This window comes from Condylostylus longicornis, unplaced genomic scaffold, assembly GCF_029603195.1.
Source record: "Condylostylus longicornis isolate FDR11 unplaced genomic scaffold, ASM2960319v2 ptg000106l, whole genome shotgun sequence".
In the NCBI taxonomy this organism is placed as follows: domain Eukaryota; kingdom Metazoa; phylum Arthropoda; class Insecta; order Diptera; family Dolichopodidae; genus Condylostylus; species Condylostylus longicornis.
The window spans coordinates 234,700-247,836 of NW_026578074.1; the positions used below are offsets into that span (position 1 = coordinate 234,700).

At 24.0% G+C, this 13,137-nt stretch overlaps 1 long non-coding RNA gene across 1 annotated transcript in view; it reads left to right on the top strand.

Moving 5' to 3' along the window:
• LOC129614212 (uncharacterized) overlaps positions 1-9,059 on the top strand; it is a 149,396-nt gene extending 140,337 nt beyond the window's left edge. Inside the window, exon 7 of the long non-coding RNA XR_008697365.1 lies at positions 8,895-9,059. This is a non-coding gene — a long non-coding RNA (uncharacterized LOC129614212). The remainder of the gene's footprint in view (positions 1-8,894) is intronic.
• Positions 9,060-13,137: the final 4,078 nt, after the last annotated feature.

Genomic DNA, 13,137 nt, shown 5'->3' on the forward strand with positions numbered 1-13,137 from the left:
TTTTCAATTTGGTTGATTTTAAAAAATTTTTTAATTTTATTTTTTTTTGAATTTTTAATATTGCATTTCCAAGTCGTGTTAATAACTTAAAAGCCTAAAAGTATGCAATTTTTCGTATAACCTTTTAGCAATAATTACGTGGTATAAAAAAGGGCAAACGATTGAAACAAATTGTACATGTAACAATGTATATGTAGACAAAACTTAAAATGCTATTATTCAATTTTGTCAAGTCAGAACCGGTCAAACTAAAAAATTCAAAATTTGGCATAAAAAATTTGTGGTTTTCATATACAAAACAATAAAAAATTACTTCAAAAAGTTATTCTAATTTTGTAGTTTTACATAACGTAATATTAATATTGTGAGATGGGCAATAATCTAGCGATAATTAAGTAGTTTTAAATGATTCGTTCACTTATTATACTTAATTAATTTTAATTTTAATTAAAAAAATTTTTATATTTTGATGACGTTCAAATTACATAAATTTTTCGGCTCGCTTCTCTTTTCATATATCTCAGTGAAAAATTAACGTCCCCAACAATGTGATTTATGTGCTCGTTTATATTAACAAATTAATTGGGAGTAGATTAAAGATAATTATATTTTGAAAAAGTTTAAAATTTTTTTATAAACAACTTAACAAAGTTTTTTTTTTATTGAGAGCAGCCACTTGATATTTGTTTTCTTTAACTTTTATTACTTGTAAAATTTGAATTTCTTTTCCTTATAATATCCAACAATATTTTTGAAAACGGTCTTAACCTCTCTCTAATCAGCTTAACTCCCATTTCAAAATATTAATTTTTTTTTTGTTTTGTTGTTCTTTTTTTTTTGTTTCGAACTGAAAAATAACATTATAAAACCACAAAGCTAAAATCTCTCAATTTAATATCTATGATCTTTTGATCTTTTACATTTTATTGCCTACCTCCTATAATGTAAAAATTATTTGTTTTTTTTTTTAACAATTCAAGAGCACTTTACGATACAATACACATATGTAATAATAATAATAATAATAATAAAAATACGGGAAAAATATAAAACTTTTTTATTTACCATAACAATCAATTAATGCATCACCCACAACTTATTCTCAAAATCATATAAAAATTTTTATTAATTTGTATGTTTGTTCATTTAATCTCTATTAAAATGAAATTTAATAAAAATATAAAAACATAGAGAGAGAGAGAGGGAGAGAGGAAGAGAGTGTAATAAAAAAAAAATAAACCGTAATAATAATATAAAAAAAAAGTCTATTTAAAATCGACATAATTCCATTGAGAGAATTATTCTTAAAATGTCTGTATGTAATGTAGAGATTATGTATATACATAATCAACATAATTTCAACAATAGAGAAAAATGAGAATAAATTTAATGAGTTTTATATATTTTTTTTTTAATTGCTACTGCTGTCCCTATTCATTATAATTGTCATAAGCTTAATTAATTTGTTTAAAAAAGATAATTTTCTATTTTTTATATAAAATTTTTTTCTTCTTTATCATTTCCTTAGAATTTCCCGATTAACGGGAATAAGAATAAGAAATAAAGAAATTACACAATAAAAAAACAGGCTCTTTTTATTACTGTTATATTAAAATTAAATACCAAAATTTAACAATAACAAGAGTATGAGAAAAAGTAAGAGTAAAAAAAAATACCACACACTTTAAAATTTAAAAGAGATTTTTAATTTTTATTTTTACAATGCAAAAGTTCAAAGTATTTTGGAATTCAAAAATTTGAGAAAAAATTTTATATCTTAAAGTGCAAAAATCAAAATTATCAATCCCTCTGTGAACGGACGAGAAATGGTTTTAAACGAAATAAATGAAAAACCTAATTTAAATTTACAAAAAAACGAGAAAAATAGAGTTGACAGTGTCAACTCTGTGATACCCGTACGAAGTTGTTATCCGAAATATGCCATAGATGACGATGGGACAGACTATAACTTTAAGTTGTCGTATTACCATATTAGTTTATGAAAAATTGCAGTACTGTGTTAGCAATATTTTCTAAGATATGGCCAAACTACTATTGAAGTTGTATGGCAGCTACCAGAAAGAGCCAAGCAATTTTAACGAATTTGATCAAACACATTGGCCCTACTAATATATTCGCTTGTATGAAATTTCAATACCATAGCTTTTATAGTTTCTAAGAAATAGACAAATAAATTTTGAAGTTGTATGACAGCTACCCGAACCAGTACTACGATACGTACGCACACACGGTCAGACAAAGCTATATTAACTCAGAATTCGACGTTGATGAAAAACATACACTTGAGTTTTCATCTCAGACCATTATTTCTAAGCGTTACAAAAGGTAAGGCAAATTTAGTATACCCTTCGAACATACGTTCGTACGGCTATAATTATATGAAAAACTTTTCGAATAATATTAGCATTTGCAGTGAAACTGCTCAATTTTTTATTTTTGTAAAAGAAGGCTTCAATGAACTACGACTCAAGACTCTTGTATGACTTATACAGACGTTTGAATTTTTTCGGAGAAATTTTTTTTCATTCATGTGACATGCTTGTGTTATTTTTACTATTTATTCCGTTTATTCCTCTTTTCCGGTATCAGTAACGTCATTTCTAATCGACTATTAAGAACAAATTATTCGAAATAATCACTTCAATCGGAAGATGCTTGAATTTATTAAAAATTCTATGTTTAATAAGAAAAAAAATTCACTATTAATTGCAAATGTTCACCCAAAATAAAATTCTAATAAATTGTATGAAAAAATTTTCTTGCAAAAAAAAAAAACAATAAAAAGCGAGAATAAAAATCAAATTAAATTTAATCTCTTGATAGCAAATCTCTTCTCAAACAAAACAAGAATCAAAGTGTAAAAGTTAAAACATGGGCTTAGGAGAAAAAGTTTAACCTTTTATTCGCTCTTTCAATTTTTTCTAATACTCAAATTCATTTTACAAGCGTAAGTTGATCCAAGTTTTTTATTTTTTTGAGTCGGCGTTTTAATGAATTTTTTTTCTTTAATCATTAGTTTTTTTTTTGGGTTTTACTGAGCCTCAATATGAAGTAAACAAAAACAAGCAAGGTCAACTTAAAAATATTCAAGTTGACATTAAAATTTATAATGACAACAAGAAAATACATAGAGAACTAAATTAATAAAATGTTAAGAGATCAATAAAATCAAATAGCAAAAACAAAACAAAGAAGAGAATACAATCACAATAAAGTACAAAACTAAACCATCTGCTGTTATTATTTTGTAACTTAAAGCACTTACGTATATAAATTATACTTGAACTTCGAAATAAAATTATCAAATAAAAAGCAGTTCTTTATATTCTATTTTTTTTTTCTTTACTGTGAATAATGTGGGAAATTTGAAAAAGAAGTTCAGATTTTTGATCACAAACAAATGAAATGATTAAAATTAACAAACCCATGTGAATTTATACGACAAAAATCAGTAAACATATTCAAGTCTCTCCCATGACGATCGGTTCTACGTAATGAAGCGAAATCCCGGCTCGCAGCAATAACTGAAACCCAAGCCAAGGATCGTCAACCCGGATAAAGATCCTCATTCGCTACAATAATGACAACATATTCTAATGTAAATCAGTTAAGGCCGAATATTGAATTAGACAGGCTATTTTGGATAATCTAGTATAGTTTATTTGACAATTCGGTTTGAAATTAAAATTGATACTTCACGGGATACCTATTTACCGAGTTTGAAAATGTATAATTAAGCCAAGAGATGCTTAAATTTAGATAAACACGGGCTATTGTCTATATGAAAAAGACCTAAGAGGGGTTTGACTTTAAAATCCAGCTGTACAACTTTTTTCCCAACAAGATAATGCCGAACTAATTAAAATCAATTAAACATTACCACATTACTGCAAAAATAAAAGCAACAAACTTATAATCTTGGAATTTCTAAATTCTTTACGTCTAAAATACGAAAACCTACCCACACACAATTTTTTTCTTTTTCAAACTTCTCATTTTTAGCTTTTTCTCACTTTTCTTTTTTATACTCGTAAACTTCACGATCGCCTTGCATTTAGTCGAAATTAACAAAAAAAAAAAAAAAAAACGATTTTTTTTATACTCATTACGTTAATGTAGGCGAACAATTTAAAAAAAAAAAAAAAGAAACAAGTTTAAAAATATTTTTTAAAGCCACCAGGCCTCCTCCTAAGCTTTTATTAATTTTATTTTTATTTATTATTAGTAATGTGTAATAAAGAAAAAAATTAAGTTGAACAAAGTAAAAAAAAAATAAAAAACATAAAAAAAAAAGCCAATTTTTTTTTTTTTCATCTGCAGTGATCTTGTCATTGTCACATTACAGTCAAATGACATTAGCATCAGTGACACTAATACCTACAATCAAACAGCACACTACCTGAATCGTGATCGCAATTTTTTTCTTCTTTTTGTTTTTTTTTGTTCGTTACCTACATTCAACACACATTATTAAAATGTAATACGAATAAAAATTTATGCATTTGTGGTTTTAAAATGAAATTAAAATCATTTCTTGGTCCATTCAATTATTTTTTGCGGTTTTTTCTTGAATTAAATTTTTTTTTTAAAGCAATTGTAATGTGAGTTCATTCATAAAAAAAAAATGGGGAACTAGAAATTTTAAACTTTCATATTATTTATTTTTTATCTGTAATTATCGCACTAAAGATGTAAAAATGAAAAATACAAATTTTAACTTGCCGTCAGAGGGCCTATGAATTTTTTTGCTCTTACCACGGTAGTGCTTTCTCAAGTATGATTGAATTTTCCGCCTCTAAGCTTCAACATTATAACCAGTAGCTCAATAACTGTATTATAAGTTAAAACATTTTATAATATGAAATTTTGGTGTTCTGTTCTAGACACAAGAGAGTATAATTCAAAATAGAAACCGTGGTCTAATTAAGAAATGTTGATCTAATAAAGTTTAATATCAAAATTTATTTCATTTCTAGTAAATGAAAAAATAAAATTTATGTTACAAAAAAAATTAAAAAAAAAAAAATCAAATACAATAACACTCAAACTCTTGTGAGTCATTCGAAATGTCTTCACTCTAAATGTCAAAATTAAGCTCAAAAAGAGATAATACGGAAATAAAGAGAATAATTAAGTCAAGTAAATAAAATGTGGCGGTCGAACGTAAGTGATTCATTATATTATGCATTTTAATAGAAAGTGTTTAAGACTCAAGATAGAAAGGACAAAATTGAAATGTGACAGTGTAAAAATAAGCAAAAATATGTCACAAAATCAAATAAATAACTTGAGTGGTTGAAAGCAATTCTTTAAGAGAATTTTAAGATATTTTAACTATTTTGAACATTAAAACGAAAATTTCTTACAACACTTCTTTTAAAAAAAATACAAAAGTATATTTTGTAATATAAAAGCCCAATTGGACTGGCATTTCAAACATAGGCGACTTAATGCATGTGGCGACGAACCGTGAAGAGTACAATAACATCGTTGCAAGAATATAACAACAACAGCAATCTCTAACGATATATGACCGCTAACATCCAGAAGTGGATAGACACATTAGAGAGAGAATGATTTAATGTCAATGCAATAATTTTATTAATTACTTCTTATATGAATCACATTTAATATATGACATTTCTCAATACAGCTAGAAGAATGAGAAAAAATTTGAATTATTTAATCGCGATATCTTAGACAGAAACCTCTCAAAATTATTGACATAGATACTAAAAGAACAGCAAAACTCCTCATATTTATGCTCAATTAAATACAATGACTATACTTATAAATACGTAATAGTTATATAAGTATATTTATAGATACTTATCACCACACACATTTTTCTATTGTTAACAAATAAAGGAAAATTTTTTTTTTATTAAATATAATTTAAACACTGGAACAACATTATAATCGCGCAATAATAAAAATTAAAAACGCTTAAAAGTTTTCAAATAAAACAAGAGGCAAAAAAAAAAAAAGAAATCATTTATAGTTTCTTAAAAAGAGCATAACTCGTGCCAACTACCGCCACCACCATCATCATCATCATTATTCTAACTAATTCCGCCCATTCATAATTCTTTTTCTTTTCTTTTAATTTAAAATCGTATAAAAACAAAATGTGAATGCTTTATAATCACAAAACTGTATGATGACATTAAATTAATCAACGAATATGTTCATGCAAATGTTTGTTGTATGAAATGTATAGGTATGTAAATGCGTAATATACACTTTAATATTGCTGTCATATAAAAATAATTAATTTTTCATTCATGATCTTTAAAAGAGAAGTACAATTTATATAAGCATTCAATAATCTTATTTGTTTTATATACCCTCTTTAACCCTATACCTCCGGTTCTCCCTTTTCACCACAACGATATATGTATGTATGTTTTCATATGTGTTTGGGTTAATATGCATATAGAATGTATAACCTATGAATTTAATTATTTTTGAAACAACCCTATCGAAAATGATCGCTCTGAATGAACTTTAAAAACTTTAATAAATATATACCTATTAAATATGTATACATATATGTATATATGTATTTACATGTAAGGTGTAGTACCCACTTCCACAATACAAATTTACGCTGTACATTATATATTATGTTCATGTGTATGTTGGATACTACAATTGCTTGCAATAAAATTTGTTGCATGCAAATCTTCTCTTATAATGTCCATTATATTTAACCTACATGCCAATTTAATTGTCATATACAAAAATGTAAGCATATACGTACGCGGTATATTTGTATTTCTTATTACAAAATTGACAAGATTTCACTTTAAATTTGAATTAAATTGAAAACTACACAATAATAATATTACTGTCATTCAATTCAGTTGAAATTCATATTATGTACTGTATGTATGTGTATAAAAACTAAAAATGTGAATGATTTTCTAAAATGATAATAATAACAATGACATGATAGTGTCATGCCATTTTTAATGATATAGAATCGATTTTTTTTTTAACATTTACCAAAATAAGAAAAATAACAGTTAACTAAAATAATAAATTAACTGTATATAGAATAGAACAAAACAAAAAATTTTGTTTGAAAACACAATTTTGTTTCTTTATTTCATTCTTTATATATGTATATGTCATTACATACTTGCAAGCATAAAAAATTGTATATACCTATTTACATACAAATTGTACATTATTAAGTATTTTATACTGATTGATTGTTTGTGGTGATCGTAGCGCATTCTAAATTATAGTGTTAAATGCCGCCGCCAACACAAAAAAACCAACAACAGTATAAGTTGTTCTAAAAGAGTATAATAAAAAAATATTAATATGCAAATATAAAATCATACCGTAATTTTCTATTCTCGCTCTTTTCATAAATTTCAATGCCATGGCAATGACGTTCTACATTATAAATCTCAAAAAAAAAAAAAAGTTGTTGGTCAACAATTTGTTTGTATTCTTGCCCTCTTTTCTTGACTTCGAATAGGTAGATAATTCGTGTATTAGAGTAGCAGAATTAAAACGCCAACATTAAAGAAATTATCAAAATTATCGTATAACATGATATTACAAAATTATAAATTATATAAATTATAAATAATATAAAACAAGTAAAAATAATAAAAATTGTCATAAAATTCGTTGTTATGATTGTAGAACGGAAAGAAATATTAGATTTTTAATGCAACAATGAAAAAAAAAAAATATTTTTTTTTGATATATTATCTATAATTTTTGCGATCAGATGATCAAAAACAATTGATAGCAGTAATTTTATAGGTGTGTTCGTAGTATAAAAAGTCGAAAAATCACACATATCATTTAACTGATTTTACCTTAAGCTGACATTCTAAATTATAAGATAATAAAGTTGGGTCAAACCAATGGTTTATATTGTAGCACTTTTCCCTTCAGCAAGTGGAAATACTACTTTTCAATACAGTCCATGTATACCTACCACACTACTAAAATTATTTTTATTCATATAAGAAACTATTTCTAGTATTGCATATATTTAGGATGAAAGATTATGTGTAAGATGTTAATGTAATTCAAAGACTGCATAGTTTTTGAATTACATTAACACTTTGAGGGCTTAACATAATGCTCGATTTTAATGGTCAATTGCATGAGTTAAGAAAAATAATTATATTTTTTAATGTCATGCAATTTACCGTTAGGTTTCTTCATTTATAGAAATATGAAAAAGCTTGCAGTTTCGGAAATATAAATTTACAAATTTCAAGAGACGATAACTTGAGAGGGAGCGGGGATGGAAAAAAATTTTCTTCTAACGAAATAAAATATTTGTTAGTGTTTAAGAACTGTTAAAGTTTCGGGCTCCCCTAACCTGTGGCCTAGAAGAAAAACGACACCAAAAATTTAGAAAAAACGGATTTTAGATAACGGTAAATTTGAATGGCCGATTTTGTTTTTTTAAAGTTTAGCTACAATATGCTACGGTAAGAGAAGCAAACTACTGCCTTTCTGCGTTTACAAAATTTGAAAAATGCTTATGGTTGCACTGCAATAAATAGTTAAAAAATGGCATTTTTATGGTTTTGGCGAGGTATAACTTCCAGAGGGGGAGGGAGGAGAAATTTTGTAAACATGTCCACGGACGGACGGACAGACGGACCGACGGACAGAGTGAAATTAATAACCACTTTTTTTCAAAAATTTTTTGAAAAATGCTAATAAAAAATAATTTTTTATGTACCGGTTGTCGGTAAAAATAAATTATTTTTTTATTAATTGAAAACTATTTACACCATTATTCACTCATATTTTTATAACTGTTATAATTATTATTACAAATTTTGTTTTTATAAATAACTTCAATTAAATTTTTCGTTTTTATATTTCAGATTATATTGATACCTATAACATATCTCAAATGATATAGAAAAGGGACCTAAATTTTCGAGAATGAACAATGAAAACTTATTAATTTGTTACTGCAATATGGCAACTCCCTCATCAGATTGTGTTAGACATTCTAACTCATTATTAATCATTTATATAATAAATTACTATTTAATAAAATTTATATGTAAAAAAATGAATTTTCTTATTATTTTTTTATTTAATTTTTCTTCTATATCCATTACAATTTCACGATCATGTTAACCTAGGTACAAAAAAAAAAAACTACAACAAAAAGAAAAAAATTTGAAAAATAAATGCAACAAGAAGTTTATGTTTTCTAGCAAATTGATACAAGTTTACAGATCGCAAACTAATAAAACCACAAAAAAAAATGCAAAAAATACAATAAACTACAGCAATAAATGTTAAATTTGTTGTTTACATTACTTAAATATTGTTGGTTTGTGATCTATAAAATAAGAGCAACGCCAGCGCCATGTGACAACAACAATAGTTACATTTTAAAAATAAAAAAAACAGAAATAAAGAGAAAAAGGCAAAAATGACGTAAGCATAGCAAAATTAATGAAAAATTTTAAAACAGAAACAAACTGCTCTCAAAACTGCTCTGAAACACTAATTTTTAAGTAGGTTTTGAATTATAATGAAAAAATTTACATTTAAAATTTAAACGAAATTTATAAGAAAAAATTCACAATAGAAATTAGTAATACTCGTATGAAGAATAGCAATATAATCAGCTAAAGACTAAAATGACTAAAAGTAACGAACTAATTTCAAATTTTAAAAAGAAGTTGTTGAAAACTGTTTCACCTTAACATTTTGTTGCTTTTATCACCGATATTTTTTAAGTATACCCACTAAAACTAAAACACAAAAAAAATTTATTTTTGCTATTTTTGCCGAGGCGGTTGTAAATGATTCAATTTAACATGGAAAAGAAAATAAGAGACACAAAGCCACATAAAACTCTTAAGATAGATGAATTTCACTCTTTTTTTGTTTTTTCTTGTACAATAAAATATGTGCTCATCACCGTAAAACATCATCGCATATGCGTAAATTCACTTTAAAAAAAAATTTTTTTCTCTACACATTTATATGTTGTTAATATTACGATGTCGTAGGAGGATTAGAGGGCGCCATTTTCATTGTTACATTCACAATTTCATATTATGTTATTTGTAACAGTATACAGGCACACAAACTTTAAAGAAATGTAAGTAATAATAATTGTCATCAGAAATTTTTGTCTAAATTTTGTTGTTTTTCACAAAATTGTTTTTTTTATTTTAAATTTTTCTTACGCGTCTGAAATGTCCGAAATTTTTTTATTATATAGCAATTTTCTCTTTTTTTTTTTGTTCGTGTAAATGTATGTAAGTAGGGTCAATGTGTGGGTCTTTAAAGCAGATAATATTATTGCATTAAAAAATGTATTCGTTTAAGTAGGTTAAAAACTGAAATAGTTTTATAAAAAAACATGTAGCACAGTTTATCATCTTTTAATAATTTTATATTTTCACTTTATTTTGTATATTATGCAAGAATACTAAATTATACCAATATAAAAATTATTTTGGATAAGATGAAAACCTGTACCATTAAATTTAACATAATTGTAAATACAAACATAATTCGAAATGCGTAAGTATAAAACACAAGAGTAGTAAACTGCAATCAAGTCTTAAACTTAATAAACCTAAAGAAGGAAAATTGTAAATCACGAATACTGTGGCAATAAATTTACCTTTCAATAATAAGCATTCAAAAAACTATCATGAATATTTTAAAAATAATCAGTTTTCGTTCATTTAGTTTTAGAATAATTCTAACTTGTAATGGGTTTTCATTCATTTAATTCTAGAAAAATTCTAATTTGTAATAGGTTTTCGTTAATTCAGTTCTAGAATAATTCTAACTTTTAAGGGGTTTTCGTTCATTTAGTTCTAGAATAATTCTAACTTGTAGCGCACAGAAAATATTTATGTTGATCGTTCGGAAATTATCTTTTTGTGATTAAATGCGTTCGAAAACTCGTTTTGTAATAAAAAAAAATATCTAAAATGTACCGTAGACATTTACATTAAGTTCTTTTGCTGCAGCATGGGAATACTTTTTTCTTTATTTAAAAATTTTAAAATTTTAAAATTTTAATTTTCATAACAATTTATATCGCTTACGATCAAAAGTTTCAGAATTTGCAGACTGCGTAAATATAAAAAACTTAGCTAGAGTTTTTGCAAACTGTTTAAACGCCTTCGAAATTTAGTAAGTTCAATAATATAGAACTCAATGTCAATGCAACGTATGACTAAATAAAACCCCCCTAATGATACAACAAAACCCCCTTAAGGACACAACAAAACCACTCTAACGATATAACAAAACTTATATTACGAGTTAAAAAATCGAAAATATTTAAAGTAAAAAAAAAAATTACAATTCTCGAATTGTATACTCATTTCACAATAAAAATAACATTTCATTTAATTACAAAGACTAATTTTGATTACAATATCAAAATTAAACAAGCAAACTAAATATCAAGACTAATCACAGTTCAAATTTTAGCCAAATTAATTCAAGTTATAAGCTAGATTCATAATTTGCAAAAAATAAAATCTCCTTAATTCAATATACAAATTTTTGTAATTAATATAGAGGCAGTATTTTAATCTCTCTCATTTTAAAATTGCTATTATGTATATAATTTAGAGTTGATTGTAAATTTTACAACAAAAAAAAATTTATCACTGTTCTCACCTTAAAGCAAAAATAATCTCACTCTCAAATAAAAACATGTTATGCATTATTCCACTCAGTATTTTACTATACGAAATAATTTCTCAAGAGTCGTGTATAAGAGATTTTAATAATACATTAAAAATATTAATTATATTGTTGCTCTTCAATTGTGTAAATTATTATTCACTATTGTCAAAAATTCGCCATTAAAATTTTTTTAATTAAAAATTTTGTATTTTGCTCTAGAATAATTTAAAAAAAAATTTTGCTATTTCTTTTTTTCTTTATATATTTCATAATTATTTTAATTAATTATATTTTTTTTATATAAATTTATTTATTTTGTTTATTTTTTGTTTTATTTTTTTTTTTCATTTTTTTTTTATCTTCTTTTAATATTAATTAAATTTCCATATTTAATTTAAATTAATTTAAAAACTTCAAAGAATTGTCCTACCTTTGTTTTTGTTTTGTGTTATTTTGAAGATCCATTCTTTCAGCTCGTTACTTAAAAACTAAATATGATTTAATTTAACATAATAAAATTAAACTTAAATATTAAAAATTATTTTTTTTTTCTTATGTTTTTGTTTGTTTTTTTAGTCATTAATTTAATAATTATACATGTATAATGAAAATAAATATAAAACTACAAAAAAAAAAAATAAGAAATTTATTCGAATCAACAACATTTCTATATATATAACATTTTTTTATTTTTTTCAATTATTAATATAAAAAATATTGCTTTTTTACTTAAAAAAAAAAAAAATTAATTATGCTACACTCTAAATTCAACTTTGTTTCATTTTTTTTGTTATTAATGTTTCTGTTTTACAGAAAACCACATTTAAAATTTATATATATAACTACGTATATATATTATATATATTCAAGTTTTTATATTACTGTACTCGTATTACTTAATATATCAATATTTTTAATATTTTGTAAAATCGAACATTCAACAATTTAATTTCAAAAAAAAAAAATTAAAATAAAATAAAATACCAAAAACAAAGTAATGAATAAAAAAATTTAAAAATTAAATAAAATAAAAAAAATTACAGAAAACAAAATAGAATATAAAATATAAAAAATTTCAACATAACGGTAACTATAGAAAAAAGATAAATAGTTCACAATTGTATGTACCTTGCTTGTACATATATATAATTATATATATATATATATATATATTATATTTTTTATATATATATATAAATTACATATATATAATTTATATATATATGTATATATATATATAAATTATATATATAATATATATATATATATATATATATATATATATATATATATATATATATATATACAAATGTATATATTATATATATATATATATATATATATATATACAAATATATATTATATATATATATAAATATATATATATATATATAAATATAAATATATGTATATATATACAATATATACATATATATATATATATAT